Source organism: Chroicocephalus ridibundus, chromosome 9 (genome assembly GCF_963924245.1).
Source record: "Chroicocephalus ridibundus chromosome 9, bChrRid1.1, whole genome shotgun sequence".
Classification (NCBI taxonomy): domain Eukaryota; kingdom Metazoa; phylum Chordata; class Aves; order Charadriiformes; family Laridae; genus Chroicocephalus; species Chroicocephalus ridibundus.
This window is the reverse complement of record NC_086292.1, coordinates 37,032,119-37,046,576: the sequence shown is the minus strand read 5'-3', so window position 1 is coordinate 37,046,576 and position 14,458 is coordinate 37,032,119.

Here is a 14,458-nt window from a genome sequence, read left to right as displayed (position 1 = left end):
CACCCCCCAGCCGCGGCGGGGGCGCCGGCGGGAGGCGGGGGGCTGCGGTCAGTCGTTTCCAGAGGGGAACGGCCGGGACGGCCTTTAGCTGCCCCTGCCTGGAGTCAGGGCAGGCTTTTAAACGACTGGAATGGCGCATGGCTTGGCGCGGGTACGAAGGTTCTCGGCCGCTTCGTTCCCCGAAGCTGCGATGCAGGCGGTGGATGGCGGCGCAGGGTCAGAACCCCCCCGGGTACGCAGACCCTCGTTCTGCAGCTCACACAGGCACTTTCCTGCTTTAAGAACATCGCATGTCAGTCACTAATAACACTTTACCTGTTGGCTTTGCATGCTCAAGCACAAGCTTTTCCCAAATTATTCCTGCCAACCCTTCTGTGACATGGGATGTCTAATATAATAGGCTTTGCTCCCAATTAATTCATAGTAAAGAAAAGGAAATGAATTATCCAGAATTTCACTGTTGTAAAGAACAGCAGAATTTGAGTGAAGACTTCATGAAGAATACAAAAGTTACTAAACTCAGAATAGTTTTTAGAAGAGTTATTTAAAATGCTGACATTTTAATTTCAAAGACAAAGCAGATGCGCTTTCTTACATTGTTACTACTTCAAATCGATCTCAAGAAATTCACAGCTTTTTGAACACCAAGTTTCCTACAAGAGCGAGTTCTTGATCCCAACTTTGTCAAAGTGACAGTTTTCTGCAGATCTCTGCAGCTGATCAGGTACATTTTGTCTTCATTCAAACCATGCCACCAACCTGCAATCACACTAATCCCACGGTGCACCGAAGTCAAGTCAAATTTGAATTGAATACATGCAGTTCTGCTGCAGTTGGTTAAACACAGTAGAGAAGCCAACAGAGGAGAAACAACTCCATCATATTAAAGGTCTCATCTCTCTGAAATAAAAAATTACTGCAAAAAGCATTGATGTCCTCAGGCATTGCATTGGAGACTTTCCTTCTGGAACAGCCATGATAGGTTTAGGTAGAGCAGGGTGAAAGTAGAGGGGACAAACATCATTCCATCTCCTCCCGTAATAACAGATGAGACAGAAGAAAATCATCATACATCCAAAGATGTAAGGCTCACCAGCACAGAATCACAGAATAGTTTGGGTGGGAAGGGTCCTTTAAAAGCCATCTAGTCCAACCCCCCTGCCGTACGCAGGGACATCTTCAACTAGATCAGGTTGCTCAGAGCCCCGTCCAACCTGACCTTGAATGTTTCCAGGGATGGGGCATCGACCACCTCTCTGGGCAACCCGTGCCAGTGTGTCACCACCTTCATCATAAAAAACATCTTTCTTCTACGTAGTCTGAATCTTCCCTCTTTTAGTTTAAAGCCATTACCCCTTGTCCTAACTCAACAGGCCCTGCCAAAAGGTTTGTCCCTGTCTTTCTGGTAGGCCCCCTTTCAGTACTGAATGGCCACAATAAGCGGAGCCTTCTCTTCTCCAGGCTGAACAACCCCAACTCTCTCAAGCCTGTCCTCACAGGAATCTCCCTGTGATCATCTTTGTGGCCTCCTCTGGGCCCACTCCAACAATGCTAATCTCTTTCTCAAAATTCTGAACAGATGTCCTGTAACATCACTGCACAATCTTAAATGTCTACTCTTGCGTGTGCTGTAACACAGGATCACGGGGATCTCTTTGGTAGCACATACACATTGCAAATATATACAAAATGCCTTTTTCATTTCACCCTGTACGGCAGACAGATTTGTGGGGGGAAAAAAAAAAAAAAGTTTCACCAGTTTCCCTGTCTTAGATCTGTTCTGCTCAACTTTTCCTACATCACAGTAAGCTTTTCAGCTTGTATGTTTTACAAAATCAGGAATTTACTGGCTCCATCACTATTTCCAGAAAAGAGTACGCTATTTAAAACTTAATTTGACTATTTAAAAAAAAAAAACCCAAACATCTTGACAAAATTGCAACTTCATTATCTGATTCTATTTGTATTCCCACTACTAGCCTCCTATGAGATGTTCACCAAAAGAAGAATCTCACTGAAGTTTAAATTACTGCTTGAGCTCTTTACCATACTTTGTTGCAGATAATCTATTTTACGTAAGAGGACTGGCATCATACACATGTGTATATCTTTTTGCAGGATGAACACTCTTAGAATGTGTTCCACCAGTAAAGCATTGACATTCTAAGGAATAATAACAAAACCAAAGATGTAAAAACCTCCTGAAAAATCACGTCTGAAGCCTTGGGCCTTGACACCTTATTCTGAAGTTATCACGAAGTTCTACTTATATGCGGAGAGTCTTTCTGACGCCAAAGATTACAAGAATAATTGTTTACTCTGCAGTTGATATCCTAGCTTAGCACAGAAGTGCATATTTCAGTTTTACTTATAGTATTAATCCTGTGAAGGAAAAAAAAAGAAATACAACCTTGCATAGAATTCCCAGAAGACATTATGTCTTAAGCAACCTTAGTGTATAATTTCATAGATATAATAAAACAAGTAAGTATCTATCATAACAGGAAAATAAAGCTTTCTCTCTGAGAACATAAATAGAACGGCACTCCAGAGACCATATAGCATAACAAACAGCAATTCTTCATCTTTATTGTCCATTTCAGAGCATAATGATTGAGTAAAAAGATTATAATAATCATGAGCTACCATTTGGAGAATAACAGAAGCAATACAGCACTCTTGTTTCCCCATCTGTCTAATCTTGCAGGATTTTCTCTGCATCACAGTCAAAAAGAAATTGAACATTGCTCATTAAAAAAAGGAGCCATTGGATCACTGTGTAGACCCTGACCAAGGCTGCGGTACGGAACCTGCTCAGTTGGCAGAGTTGTGGGATTCTTCCCCAGGCTGTTAATTGCTCTACCACAGGTTACGTGGTTATATGGCAGTCTGGGCAGTACGGCGCTTCGTTTGCTAGGACACAAGGAGCTTCACCTCTGTCAAGGAATTGCCCGATTTTTGAAAGTCAGGAATCAGTTGACAGCACAATTTTGCGGTAAAGGGGTTCCCAAGCTCAGACTGCTTAGAAAGTCCTATCAGCTCCTCCAGTGGCAGAAGCAGGTGCCCTACTGGGCTGTGGACACGCCTTTCCCAGCTTTCTACTGAGTCTCTCTCCCCATACCATATAACCAAATGTATCCATATCCTCTCACCCTCTGCTGCTGCCCTATAATCCAATGTCTCCTTCTAGATCTCCTATCCCTGTATAACACACCTGAAATTTTGGTCCATCCATACAACACTTGTCATCAGCTGCAATGCAGCTTCGTGCTTGATGTCTCCATTCCTTCTCCATGAAGAAAATCAAAGGTCCCATTGGTAGACTGGGGATTAGCAAAGCAGAGAGGAAGCTTGGGAATGCTGCTGATATGTTCTGGAGACCTTACTATTTCCTTACCAAAAGGACAGAAAAAATATGCTCAGTAGCAATCTCAACCAATGTGAGAAAACTGTTATCCCATATACCCATCAGTCTTTCTTTTTCAGGTAGGCAGAATGCCAGCAAGCCGCACTTCAATTATTTCCTGGCATTTCAGCATTTGTTTCTCTAAAGCACGTCCTAACACAAATGTGCATCATCACTGACATGCAGTGAAGTATGGTATATAAAGATGATGCAAATCTGCCAGTGTTATACAGGAACTAGAAAGAAACTATCAATATAAATATGCAAACTACAGATCTGACATCACATTTATGCTTTTCACGATTCCAGCTTAGCTGTACAGTTGAAATAAATTGTTAGGAGATAAAACATAGCTTCACCACAAGAGGTATTTCTGTAACCAAATTACACACTTTGAGTATAATGAAGAATATCACTTGATTATTCTGAGGCTGCGAATGTATTCACATCATGTCACGCTTAACTAATGCTCCCACTGATGTTTTACTTTGCAAAAACGGTTATTACTGAAAATCTCATCTATTTAGGCAGCTGTCCCAGTGATAACAGCACACTGGAGACCAGCATGTTGTTTTCAGTTGGATAACTAATGCTGAAAGATGGGCTGAGTTGCTGAGGATGAAGCTCTTATTAGAGAACCAAACTTCCTCTAATGATGCCATTTAAAGATTATACAGATTATAATCTTTGAGAGTGCCATTAGGAAGGAGGTATTCTCTTTTCCTGAACTACTTAAAGTGAAAAAAGGTCTTACAAAGCTTTCATAACCTCCTATAATGGCCAGATTTTATTGAATCCCCTCCTTCTCAGGAAACATCATAGTGGTTCAATGTATTCCAAATCTTCTCTAATCTCCAAACTGACAAAGTAGAAGGGGAAAGACCATTCTTTGGACTCTCAAACTGATGATCAGTTAATGCTTTCCAGTTTCTTGTGCTTTCCTTTGCAACAGTTGATACTGGTACATGTTGCAACTCCATGTTCAGCCTGGACATACTCAGGAAGGCAAGCCCCAGTAAGAGCTAGACATGCCCTTTCTCTTCATCTCTGTTACCACTGCTCCAACTATGTGACACGTTGGCAGCCGAGCAGCTGCAGAGTTCCTCCATCCCAATCACAGTTGCAATCCAATATTGGCACTGAAACCAACATTGTGCCTATAGCAAAGGCTTAGCTTTAAAATGTTAAAGGGCTTCTGACCACATGCAAAAGGAAAGGCTTGATTTTGAAATTCATATTAGGTCCTAGTCTATTCATGTTTGGAAAAAATGGAATACGTAGGTTTGAAATGTCTTTGCAGTGACCATAGGTCAACTACAATGGCAGACTTGTCATTCAGACTACACTAAGCTCCGTGATTAACCTCACCCCACAGAATTACTCCAGGCTTGTATCAGACAGACACCAGAACGCAACCCACTCCATTTCTGCACATGCATTCCACACAGATTATAGCATATTGGATACACAGCCTTGCATTTCAAGAAAGGAGATTAAAAAAAAAAAGAAGAAAGAAAAGGTTTTTTTAAGAATTAGAGGAAATAAAATATACAGAAAATAGTATAATTTTGACCATTTTATATCAGAGGAGGCAGGTGGTTTTTTTCTTGGAAGCAGCCTTGGATGCTCCTATATAGTACTGCAGAAAGGTTAACGCAAGTAGTTTTATTTTTTCATTGCAATACTTAGTCAGGAAGACTTAATCATTAATTCAGTTCCAGAAAATGGACAGGCCCTAAACAAATATATATTATTACCAAAACAGCAGCCAATTACAGATTGAACAGTACTGGAATAAGTGAAATTGGTGATATGACTATTTAATTAGATAGGGTAACATCCTTTCAAGCAATAGCATGGAAAGAGTTGGAATTGCTAGATAAGCTAGATAATTGCAAGAAAAGATTGCTAAACAAATTACTATCTGAAAAAGCTGGAGCTATACCCCAACCCCTTTAAGCTTCCATTGGGTGTATCAGTGGCACAAGGACGTAAAGCTCCTTAAGGAATCAGCAACATATACCTTAAGTACCGGCTCTGATTTCAGGAAATTCCTACATAATACAGAGTTGCAAGAATAAATAAATTTATGCAGAGCAAAGATGTACCAGGTGTTATTTTGGAATATCTGGTCTTAATGATAAATCATAAGTTAAGAGTGAATGAAAAACAATTTCTTCCTAGGTAAGCCAAGCCAGTGTTTAAAATTCAAAATAAAACCTATAAATATCTGCAAGTAGTACAGCACAAAGAGTACTACTCAATGGCATCAGCAGAATATTTCATTGTCTTTGAGTGAACATTCAATAATCTTGGAGGAAGATGCCTTAGAGATGCATCACTGGGGCACTGGCAGTTAAAGACTATTTTCCCAGAAAACTGCTCAGAATTCCTCCAACACACATACGTATGTTATTGAAAAAAATCAAAGCTGAATCATAGAAAAAGATGACTTAAGGAGCAAAGTCAAACAGAATGATTCAAACACCATGGCTACAACCTCCCATTCATAATTTAAACTATGGGAACAAAAGCAACTGATCAAAACACATGACAAATGATAAGCAGCTCAACAGATCTAGCACATCTTCATAACACCACCGGAATCTGAAAACGAGTAATAGAACTGGAGAAATCCATGGATAGCTACCCTTGAAAAATAGGCCTTGCTTTTTGCAGAGGGTCCTGCAGTTCAGTAAGGAATCAAAGGAAGAAGAGGATGCTCCTCAACCACCCCAAAACCCAATCAGGAATGAAATACTGAATAATCATTATCAAACAAATTATCAAACCTAAATTGTCTCTATATTGAGAGAAAATAACAAAAAATATTTTGGGTAAAGGCATTCCAACAGCAAAGGAAAAATTTGGAGTTTGTATACAATGGGAGCCCTCTTACGTCATCCACTTTCCAGGAATCTGTCCAAGGAGAAAGCGTGGATATCTCTGTGGCCCAAGGATACCAGACTGGAAGAAGAAAAATATCTGGATATAAAGTAGAGCAGCATTCAGGTTGCCTCTCTACTTCAGAAATGTCTCCTCCTCTCCACGTTATATCACGCGTACATTGCGTCCATCCTCTTACAGCTAGTATTGCACATGGCTTTAATCAGCTCTCTGTTAGATTGCACTGTCTGTATCTCTTGGTAATTTTCAATCAGACCATATTGAATACAAACAGCATTCCAGCTTCTTTCCCCCTCGCCTTTCTGTCATTCGTTTTAATTACCACGATTCACAGGGAATTAAAACTGGTTTTTGTCTATTTGAGCACTTGTAACATATTACTTTGATATATTACTAATCACACATAAATATACATCCTAAGACTATATAAAGCCAAGAGAAAGAAATAGCACTATATAATCTGTTTAACAACTCATACAGAAGAAATTTCAAATAATGAATTTGTTACAGGTATCTACAACTTTCAGAAAACTAAACACAATATTAGCAGCAAAGACAGCTGCAAAAGAAATGCTCCAACTGCACTGGGATAATTTATAAAAATGGAGAAGATGGCAACGTGATCTCAGAATGTGCCCAAGAAAAAGAGAACTGCTAGCCATATTGGGTAGATTATTATTATCAACATTATATATCAACTCGAGTCAAAACCACAGAACATATTCGTTGAGGTCCTGATAGTAAAACATATTGTAATGTTAAAGATCCAGAAGAATGATGGAAAGGTAACTGAAAGACTCTATTAAAAATAGCAGTGAAATCATGCGTTAGAGTGACGTTAAAAACAACTATATTAAAGCAATTTAAATTAACCTGCCATTTTCATCTTTAAAGTCTACTAATAATCTAGAATTGGATCTTCTTCAGTCTGAAGAGTTAGAGTTTCCATTAGTAACCAAATATTTACCCATAATCAGAATAAAAATCACATATGCTGGATTAACTAACAAGGAACCTTATATGAACTTCTCCATGATACCTCAATGCCTCTTACAGACAGGTTTGGAAACTGAGCAACCACCCAGACTTCTACCTCAGAACAAGAGGAATCACGTCCTAGAGATGACTTCTACTCCTCTATGGCTAACAAAGCAAGTCCAGAAGACAGATTTAGACTTACAGTTCTAAAGTTAAGGAAGATTAATTGTATTCATAGCAGCATTACCACTCAGGGAAATGGGGATACTAAGGATAGACCTTATTCAGACACATTTCTTAGAAGATAGTCTCAATTTCAAAGATTTTCATTACCTCATCTCAAGTCATCACAGAACAGGAACAGCATCCAAGCAAAGAAGCAAGAGATGGAGTCCTCATATATTAGATTTTTTTATTATTAGATTAGACTTTAAATTTAAGTCGGGTTTTTTATATAAATTATCTAGATGCACAATTTTCAGGAAAGCCGTGCACACAGCTCAATAACAGAATATACACACATAAAACTGCATTTTGAATATTTTGCCTTATTTAGGGAGAAAGCATGGAAGGGACTGAGGTTTTTCCAGGGGGAAGAAGGGGCTCATTCCCTCCCCTTCCCCAAACGCTCTTGTTTCAGAGCTGCGTATGTCTTAATTTGCAAAGTAGAAAATGTGCAAGTCTGTGCAGATCTCAAAATGGCACATGGCTATGACACAACATTCCAATTGTTCTGGGAATACAGGATGGAGGGGGCACTCTGGCAGAATGCTCAGTTCCTTTACAGGCATTGTAGCTACAGCCCACGGCAACAAGCAAGCAATTTGGCACATTCCGTGTCTGGGAAGAACCTCCTCAGATTGCACTCTCTGAATTTATGTTTCTTGTCTCCTCATTAAAAGATCTGAAGATACCACAAAAGGATAAGAAATGCCACAAATCGTGACTTAAAAAATAGGAATTTTCTAAACAAGTAGATCAAGTCAGAAAGACTTTTAAGAAAAGAGTAATTTTATCAGACTTTTGGATGAGATGCGATGCGATAGGACTGCAGTCTCAAAGGCGCTGAGAATCTATACCTTCTGTGGGTGCAGAGGTCCTCTTATAAGGAAGAGGTTGGGAGTAATAACCAGATCTAACAATATTCTCGGTAACGGTAAGAGGTTGTATTGGCAGGCACATTTTATATTACAGACAACAGCAACAGGATATTTGGGCAGCTGAGCTCAAACTTTTCTGCTATCCAGCCTTATTTACTCTATAGTCTTTTAGCCTTAAGCTAACATTTTTTTGCTCTGTAACCTATTCTATGCTAGTCAGCGTTTCCCTAAAAGAGGAACCAGAGAGCTAAGGACAGTTGCCCAGGACATTCAGCCCCGCTGTTTGTTTCCTCTGTTCCCCCAGTTTTCTTATTGTACGGTTATTTTTCACTGTCGCTTTGAAAATTTTGCATTGTTCCTGCAGAAGCTAGTTTATGGATACATTTCAATAAAATCTGCCTTAGTATGAGCTCTGCTTTTTTTTTTTTCTTTTTTTCTTGTTTGTTTAAACAAAATATGTCTACCGGATATTTGTCTTATCGAAGCAGCATTACCAAGAATCCAGAAGAACAGTACTGAGACTGACCCAGGGCCTTGTATTTGTATCCTGCGCTTTATAAAGAAAGCAATCAGCACTGCCTATTCAGACAGAAAGTTTCTTTTTAGAACCCTGCAGTTAATTGTTGGCTATACTAAGAGAAGAGCTTAAGAGTTCATCTGTGACAATGAGAAGGGCCGTTAGGAAACCTGAGAGCAGCCCAGCCTGTATTTGTGCTTGGGGTTGCCCCGATCCACGTGCAGGACCCTGCAACTTGGCCTTGTTGAACTTCATGAGGTTTGCACGGGCCCACCTCTCAAGCCTGTCCAAATCCCTTTGGATGGCTTCCCCATCCCTCCAGTGTGTTGACTGCTCCACACAGCTTGATGTTGTCAGCAAACTTGCTGAGGGCGTGCTCAATCCCACTATCCATGTCGCCGACAAAGATGTTAAACAGCACCGGTCCCAGTTCCTTGAGGAATGCCACTCATCACTGGTTGCCACATGGACACCAAGCTGTTGACTGCAACACTTTGAGTGCTGCCATCCAGTCAATTCCTTGTCCATTGAGTGGTCCATCCGTCAAATCCATGTCTCTCCAATTTAGAGACAAGGATGTTGTGCAGGACAGTGTCAAATGCTTAGTACAGGTAGATGATGTCAGTTGCTCTTCTCTTAACAACACTGTAACGCCGTCGTAGAAGGCCAACAAATTTGTCCAGGCGTGATTTGCCTTTAGTGAAGCCATGTTGTCTGTCACCAATAACCTGCTTATTTTCCATGTGCCTTGGTGTAGTTTCCAGGAGGATCTGCTCTGTGATCCTGCTGGGCACAGAAGTGAGACTGACTTGCCTGTAGTTCCCTGGGTCTTCCTTTTTTCCACCCTTTTTAAAAATTACAGTTATTTTTCATTCAGTGGGAACTTCACCAGACTGCCACAACTTCTCAAATGTGATGGAGAGTGGCTTAGCAACTTCATTTGCCGGTTCCCTCAAGACCTGCAGATCAGGTCCCATGGATTTGTGCACCTTCAGGTTCCTCTGGTGGCCTTGAACCTGGTCTTCTACAATGGGCAGTCCCTCATTCTCCCAGTCCCTGCCTTTGCCTTCTGTGACTTGGTGAATCTTGACAATTCAGAAGTCTTACCAGTGCAGGCTATGATAAATTCTGCTTTGTTTGCATTTCACAGCCTATAAGAAAAGACCCAGATTAAGCATACTTACCTCATATAACTTCAAAGTAAAAAATAATATTTTATAGATCCCAGCACTTGGGATACATTCTGGGTCACATAAGAGATTCCCTCAGAGCTTGTGAATTCTGAGCTCATAACCAAAGGGCAATTTTGGTTGTTTTGGTACATAACCATACGTAACTATTTTGGTTTTACCAGCAGCTGCTTCTGCAGAAAACTACAACTATCACACTGTTGTACAGCATGAAGTTGTAATATTCCATCTAATACTTACATGAGAGGGCCTAAACATACAACAGGTGTGTTTCTACAAAACTGACTTTCAGTCTTTACAAGGTGAAGGTAATACAGAAGCTTAGAACAATATATTTCATCACAGAGGGAATTATTTTAAAGGAGCATTTTCAACCTGAAATTCTACAGAGCTTTAAGTTGGATTCATGGTATTTTTTCTATCCATAGCCCGCTTCAAAATATTTGCTTCTTGTATTTGCCAAAACAGCACAAATGGAAAAACTCCAGCCTTTTATGAGAAGCTGATCAGTCACAAAATACTTCATAACTTGGACTGATGTACAGGCAAATTTATATAACAGTAAAAAACCACTTACTGAAAAACCTTTTTAGTTAAGCAACAAGAACCGTGCACAGAAAATGCTTTCGCAGCCCTGCTATGCCTCCAAGCAGTACGGTGGTTAGGAAGCAGGTGTGGAGAGACTTCTCTGAACCCTGTCCATTTCAGAGCTTGTGCAGCCAAGGCTGTCTTGACAGAGAAATTGGTACCATTAGCAAAAGAACCATCAGCACTTGAAAAAGCAGTTTAGAGGATTCAGAACAACCCAAAGCGGTCAATAGCATTTTCATTTGATTATTGCGTATCTTCTTTCCAAGCTAAACTCGAGTATTGTACTGAGCATTTTAATTCTACTGAGGAAATGCCTGCAGCACCTTCAGCATTGAAGATGTTCTGTTCTGTAAGCACTCTTAAAATGACTGCTTTGACTGGTTGGGATTACATGCACTAGAGGCTTGACTATACTTCCCTTTTAGCAAAAGTTTAACATTTTTGTTTTGAACTTTTGGTAGAAAGTATCCCTATTTGTTAAAAAACTGCTTGAAACATCTACATCTCCTTTAAAAACAGGCCAAGGAACTGGAATTATAGTGCAAAGAGAGCTGAGAGAGACAAATATCCCCAGCCTTCCCTAGTTCTCTATAGGATGAACCGATAGGAGTTAGGGAAGGGAGGAGGTTTGTTCACAAGTCCATCAAGTATGAGTAATTAAAGCAACAGAAACAGTGCTTAGCAATTTAAACTTTTGAAGAGGTAAGTAGCAACAGACAAGCTCCAAAAGTAAGGGAAAATCTTAACAATGGAAGAAAGAGATACCTAGCAGCACGGTGTATTATCTCTTTGGGAACTTCCCTCAAAGACAGACAGAAGAAACTGAATCCTGCTAACAGGCTGAGAAAAATGCTTTCAAACTATGTACTGCAGAAGAGGAGGCTGCAACCATTGCAGTGGGCCCACGTATATATGTGCTTAGTTATATTAATGTAACCCGGGACAAGCTTTTATTCATACGTGTTCTCACATACATGCACATCATTTTTGTCATTTTGTAAAGAACAAGTCGACTCTTGCATTTTCTAACTGTGATGAAGAACTATTTTAAACCTCGTGTTGTGCAAAAAAATAAATTAATTTACCGGCATGAAGTGCTCAGTCATTCAAGCAGTTACAATGTGGAGTAGACAATATTAACATTGAATCAATGTGATAAAATCCTGAGTAAACCAAGTTCTTATAAACAATAATAAGAAATACTTGTATAGCATGCATATTACTTCAAAGAAATTAAAATGGGAAAAAAATGGGGGAAGTGGTTTAAGAGTTCAGCAGAACCTACTCTGCCTATGGCTGCACGTCCAAGTACAAGTTCTGTATCACTTTTATTGTCAGCATCACATAAGAGAATGCTGCACAAGACTTGCAGAGATAGTCACTCCACTGTGGCAGCAGAGCTTACTCACCAAAACAAAAAAAACCAAAAAAAACCAACCAACCAACCAACCAAAAAAACCACAAAAACCAGAGGTGGAAAAAAAAAGTACTTAGCTGTCAAAGAAACCTGGACGAATCTGAAGACTCATCCTAAACTATCTGAATAGCCTGCACATTTTTCCCTGACAAGAGAACAGGTTGTCTCTCAAAGCACCTTTCCCCATACGCCAAAGAGCTGCTCTCTAATTAGTCTTATATAGATGGACAAAGAGAGAAAAATCTGAGACAGTCCTCACTAGTTCCTGCCCATCAGGGACGAAGTCTTCATATACCTCTTCCTTTTTTCTTGCCCGCTGCAATACAAGTTCAGGAGAATAAAAAAAAATGAAAACAAGTTGAACAGGTAACAAGCTGAAACTGTAGATGCTCAGATACTTAATACAGAGTTAGTTTTACACAGCACATCTGTGACCTGTTCCTATAATACTTCATTACAGCTGCTTCAGCCTGTGACAAGAACACACTGTCCCCATCTTCAAAATAAGTAGTACTTCTTGAATTAACAAGTGTAGTCTACCATAGTCTGAAGATCTGAACTTATGCAGGCAGACTAATAGGAGAAAAATATCCATATTGTTAACTCTTTGCATTTTGACTTTCATTAGGAGTTTTTTTAATGCTGTTCTAGCAACCTGATGTGGACAGAATGAGAAGAGTGATTTTGGGGGGCGCAGTCACCAAGAAAAACACAGCTTAATTTTATTATAAGGTTTGAATCCTCTGAATAGGCAAGAAAATTGATGAACAACAGCTACCCAATGCCTATTTCAAAAGGCAATAGCAACAGAAATACAAAATACTCTTTTTTCTTTTTTTTTTTTTTTTCTTCTTCAAGGATCTCAAAGCCCAGTACATCCCTTCAGCCCTAGGACCCCTTTGATCATTAAAAAATGAATAATAACCTTATTAGATATATTTGGAAAACACGGCAGGTAAGTGAAATTGTTTTCTAGAAAACCGTGAATTAGGCTGAAGGATAAGTTACTAATGCACCCCACTAGCATATGATTGATTTCTGAGAGAAGATTATGAGGTAAAAATAGGCAGAGATAAGTAAAGCCTTAGCAATCAAGCTTCAATCAAAAACCTTTTCCTGAAACCTTACCTTATCATCGGTGCCTATATTTTAAAGGACACCTATCCTATTCTTACTGAAGTTAGGACAAAAGGTCCATCATTTCAAGTGGAAACACCATTGAACTTTACTGTCTTCTTAGTGCTCCTCTAAGTATATAGACTTTTATATTTTATATCAGGAAAACTATAAGTACGGAGCCAACAGCATTATGCCTTACGTATGCCTTAGCACAGAGAGACTTTTTACCACACCCTTCAATCATGTTTTGTGTGAGCGCTGAAGCAAAATGCTTTCAAATTGGTAGATGGGCACCACATAGTAGTGTAACCACATACAAATACATAATCTTTCCATTATCCATTCCCTCCCTCTTTCATACCCTACCATTTCTTCTCAAAAGCTTTCCATTAATTTTTTGGCCTTTTCTAAATTACAACATATATTTAGTGTTAAGAAAAAGCTATTTTGTTGTTAACTGCCATAAGCGCGAGGAGTATAACAAAATACTAGTGAAAGTTACCAATAAGTCAAACTCTCAAAAGTTAGAAGAAATGTCAAAATTATTTCCTTATTCATCAAACAAAAGAATCCACCAATCTGATATTCAAGTAGTACACCGATACAACCTTCAGAGGTCAGAATCGGGTATTTTGATATGGACTACCATCTTTCCTGATTAAATACTGGGGAAGCAGCCCGCCACCTCCTTATCGTTATACTGTAGCTTCAGAAAAGTTTTTATGTTTTTGGAGGCCTGACAATGGGTTTCTCACCACCTCCTACAGACAATACTGCCAAGAAAAGAGGCAGTTTTTCTCTACAAGTGTTTCTAAAAGACTTATCAATGAACATCATCACTAGTCCCTTCGCAGAAGGGCTGTTAGATATTCAAATGTTTTTCAAAATCCAGTCAAAATATTCCAAAGTACCATCCAAAATAGTAATCAGTTCATGCAGTAACGGTTGAGGTAGGCAATTATCAAGTAACAGTTAACATTCTGATAGTAATACAATGCCACAGTGAATTACATATTTTTTATCAGTAAGTAAAATAGCTAGTCATCAAAACTGCAATGTGGTGTGTGCAGCTTCTCCTTTAAGCTAAGTGATACAGGTTTGGGGTGAAAACGACCCTCAAAAGAAAAGCTGAACTAGCCCACTGGCTCCTGTGCAGCTACACACAAATGTATTATTCAGGAAAGAACGGCCGTAATGAAGCACAGAGCACCCAAACACCAAGTGAGACCTAGT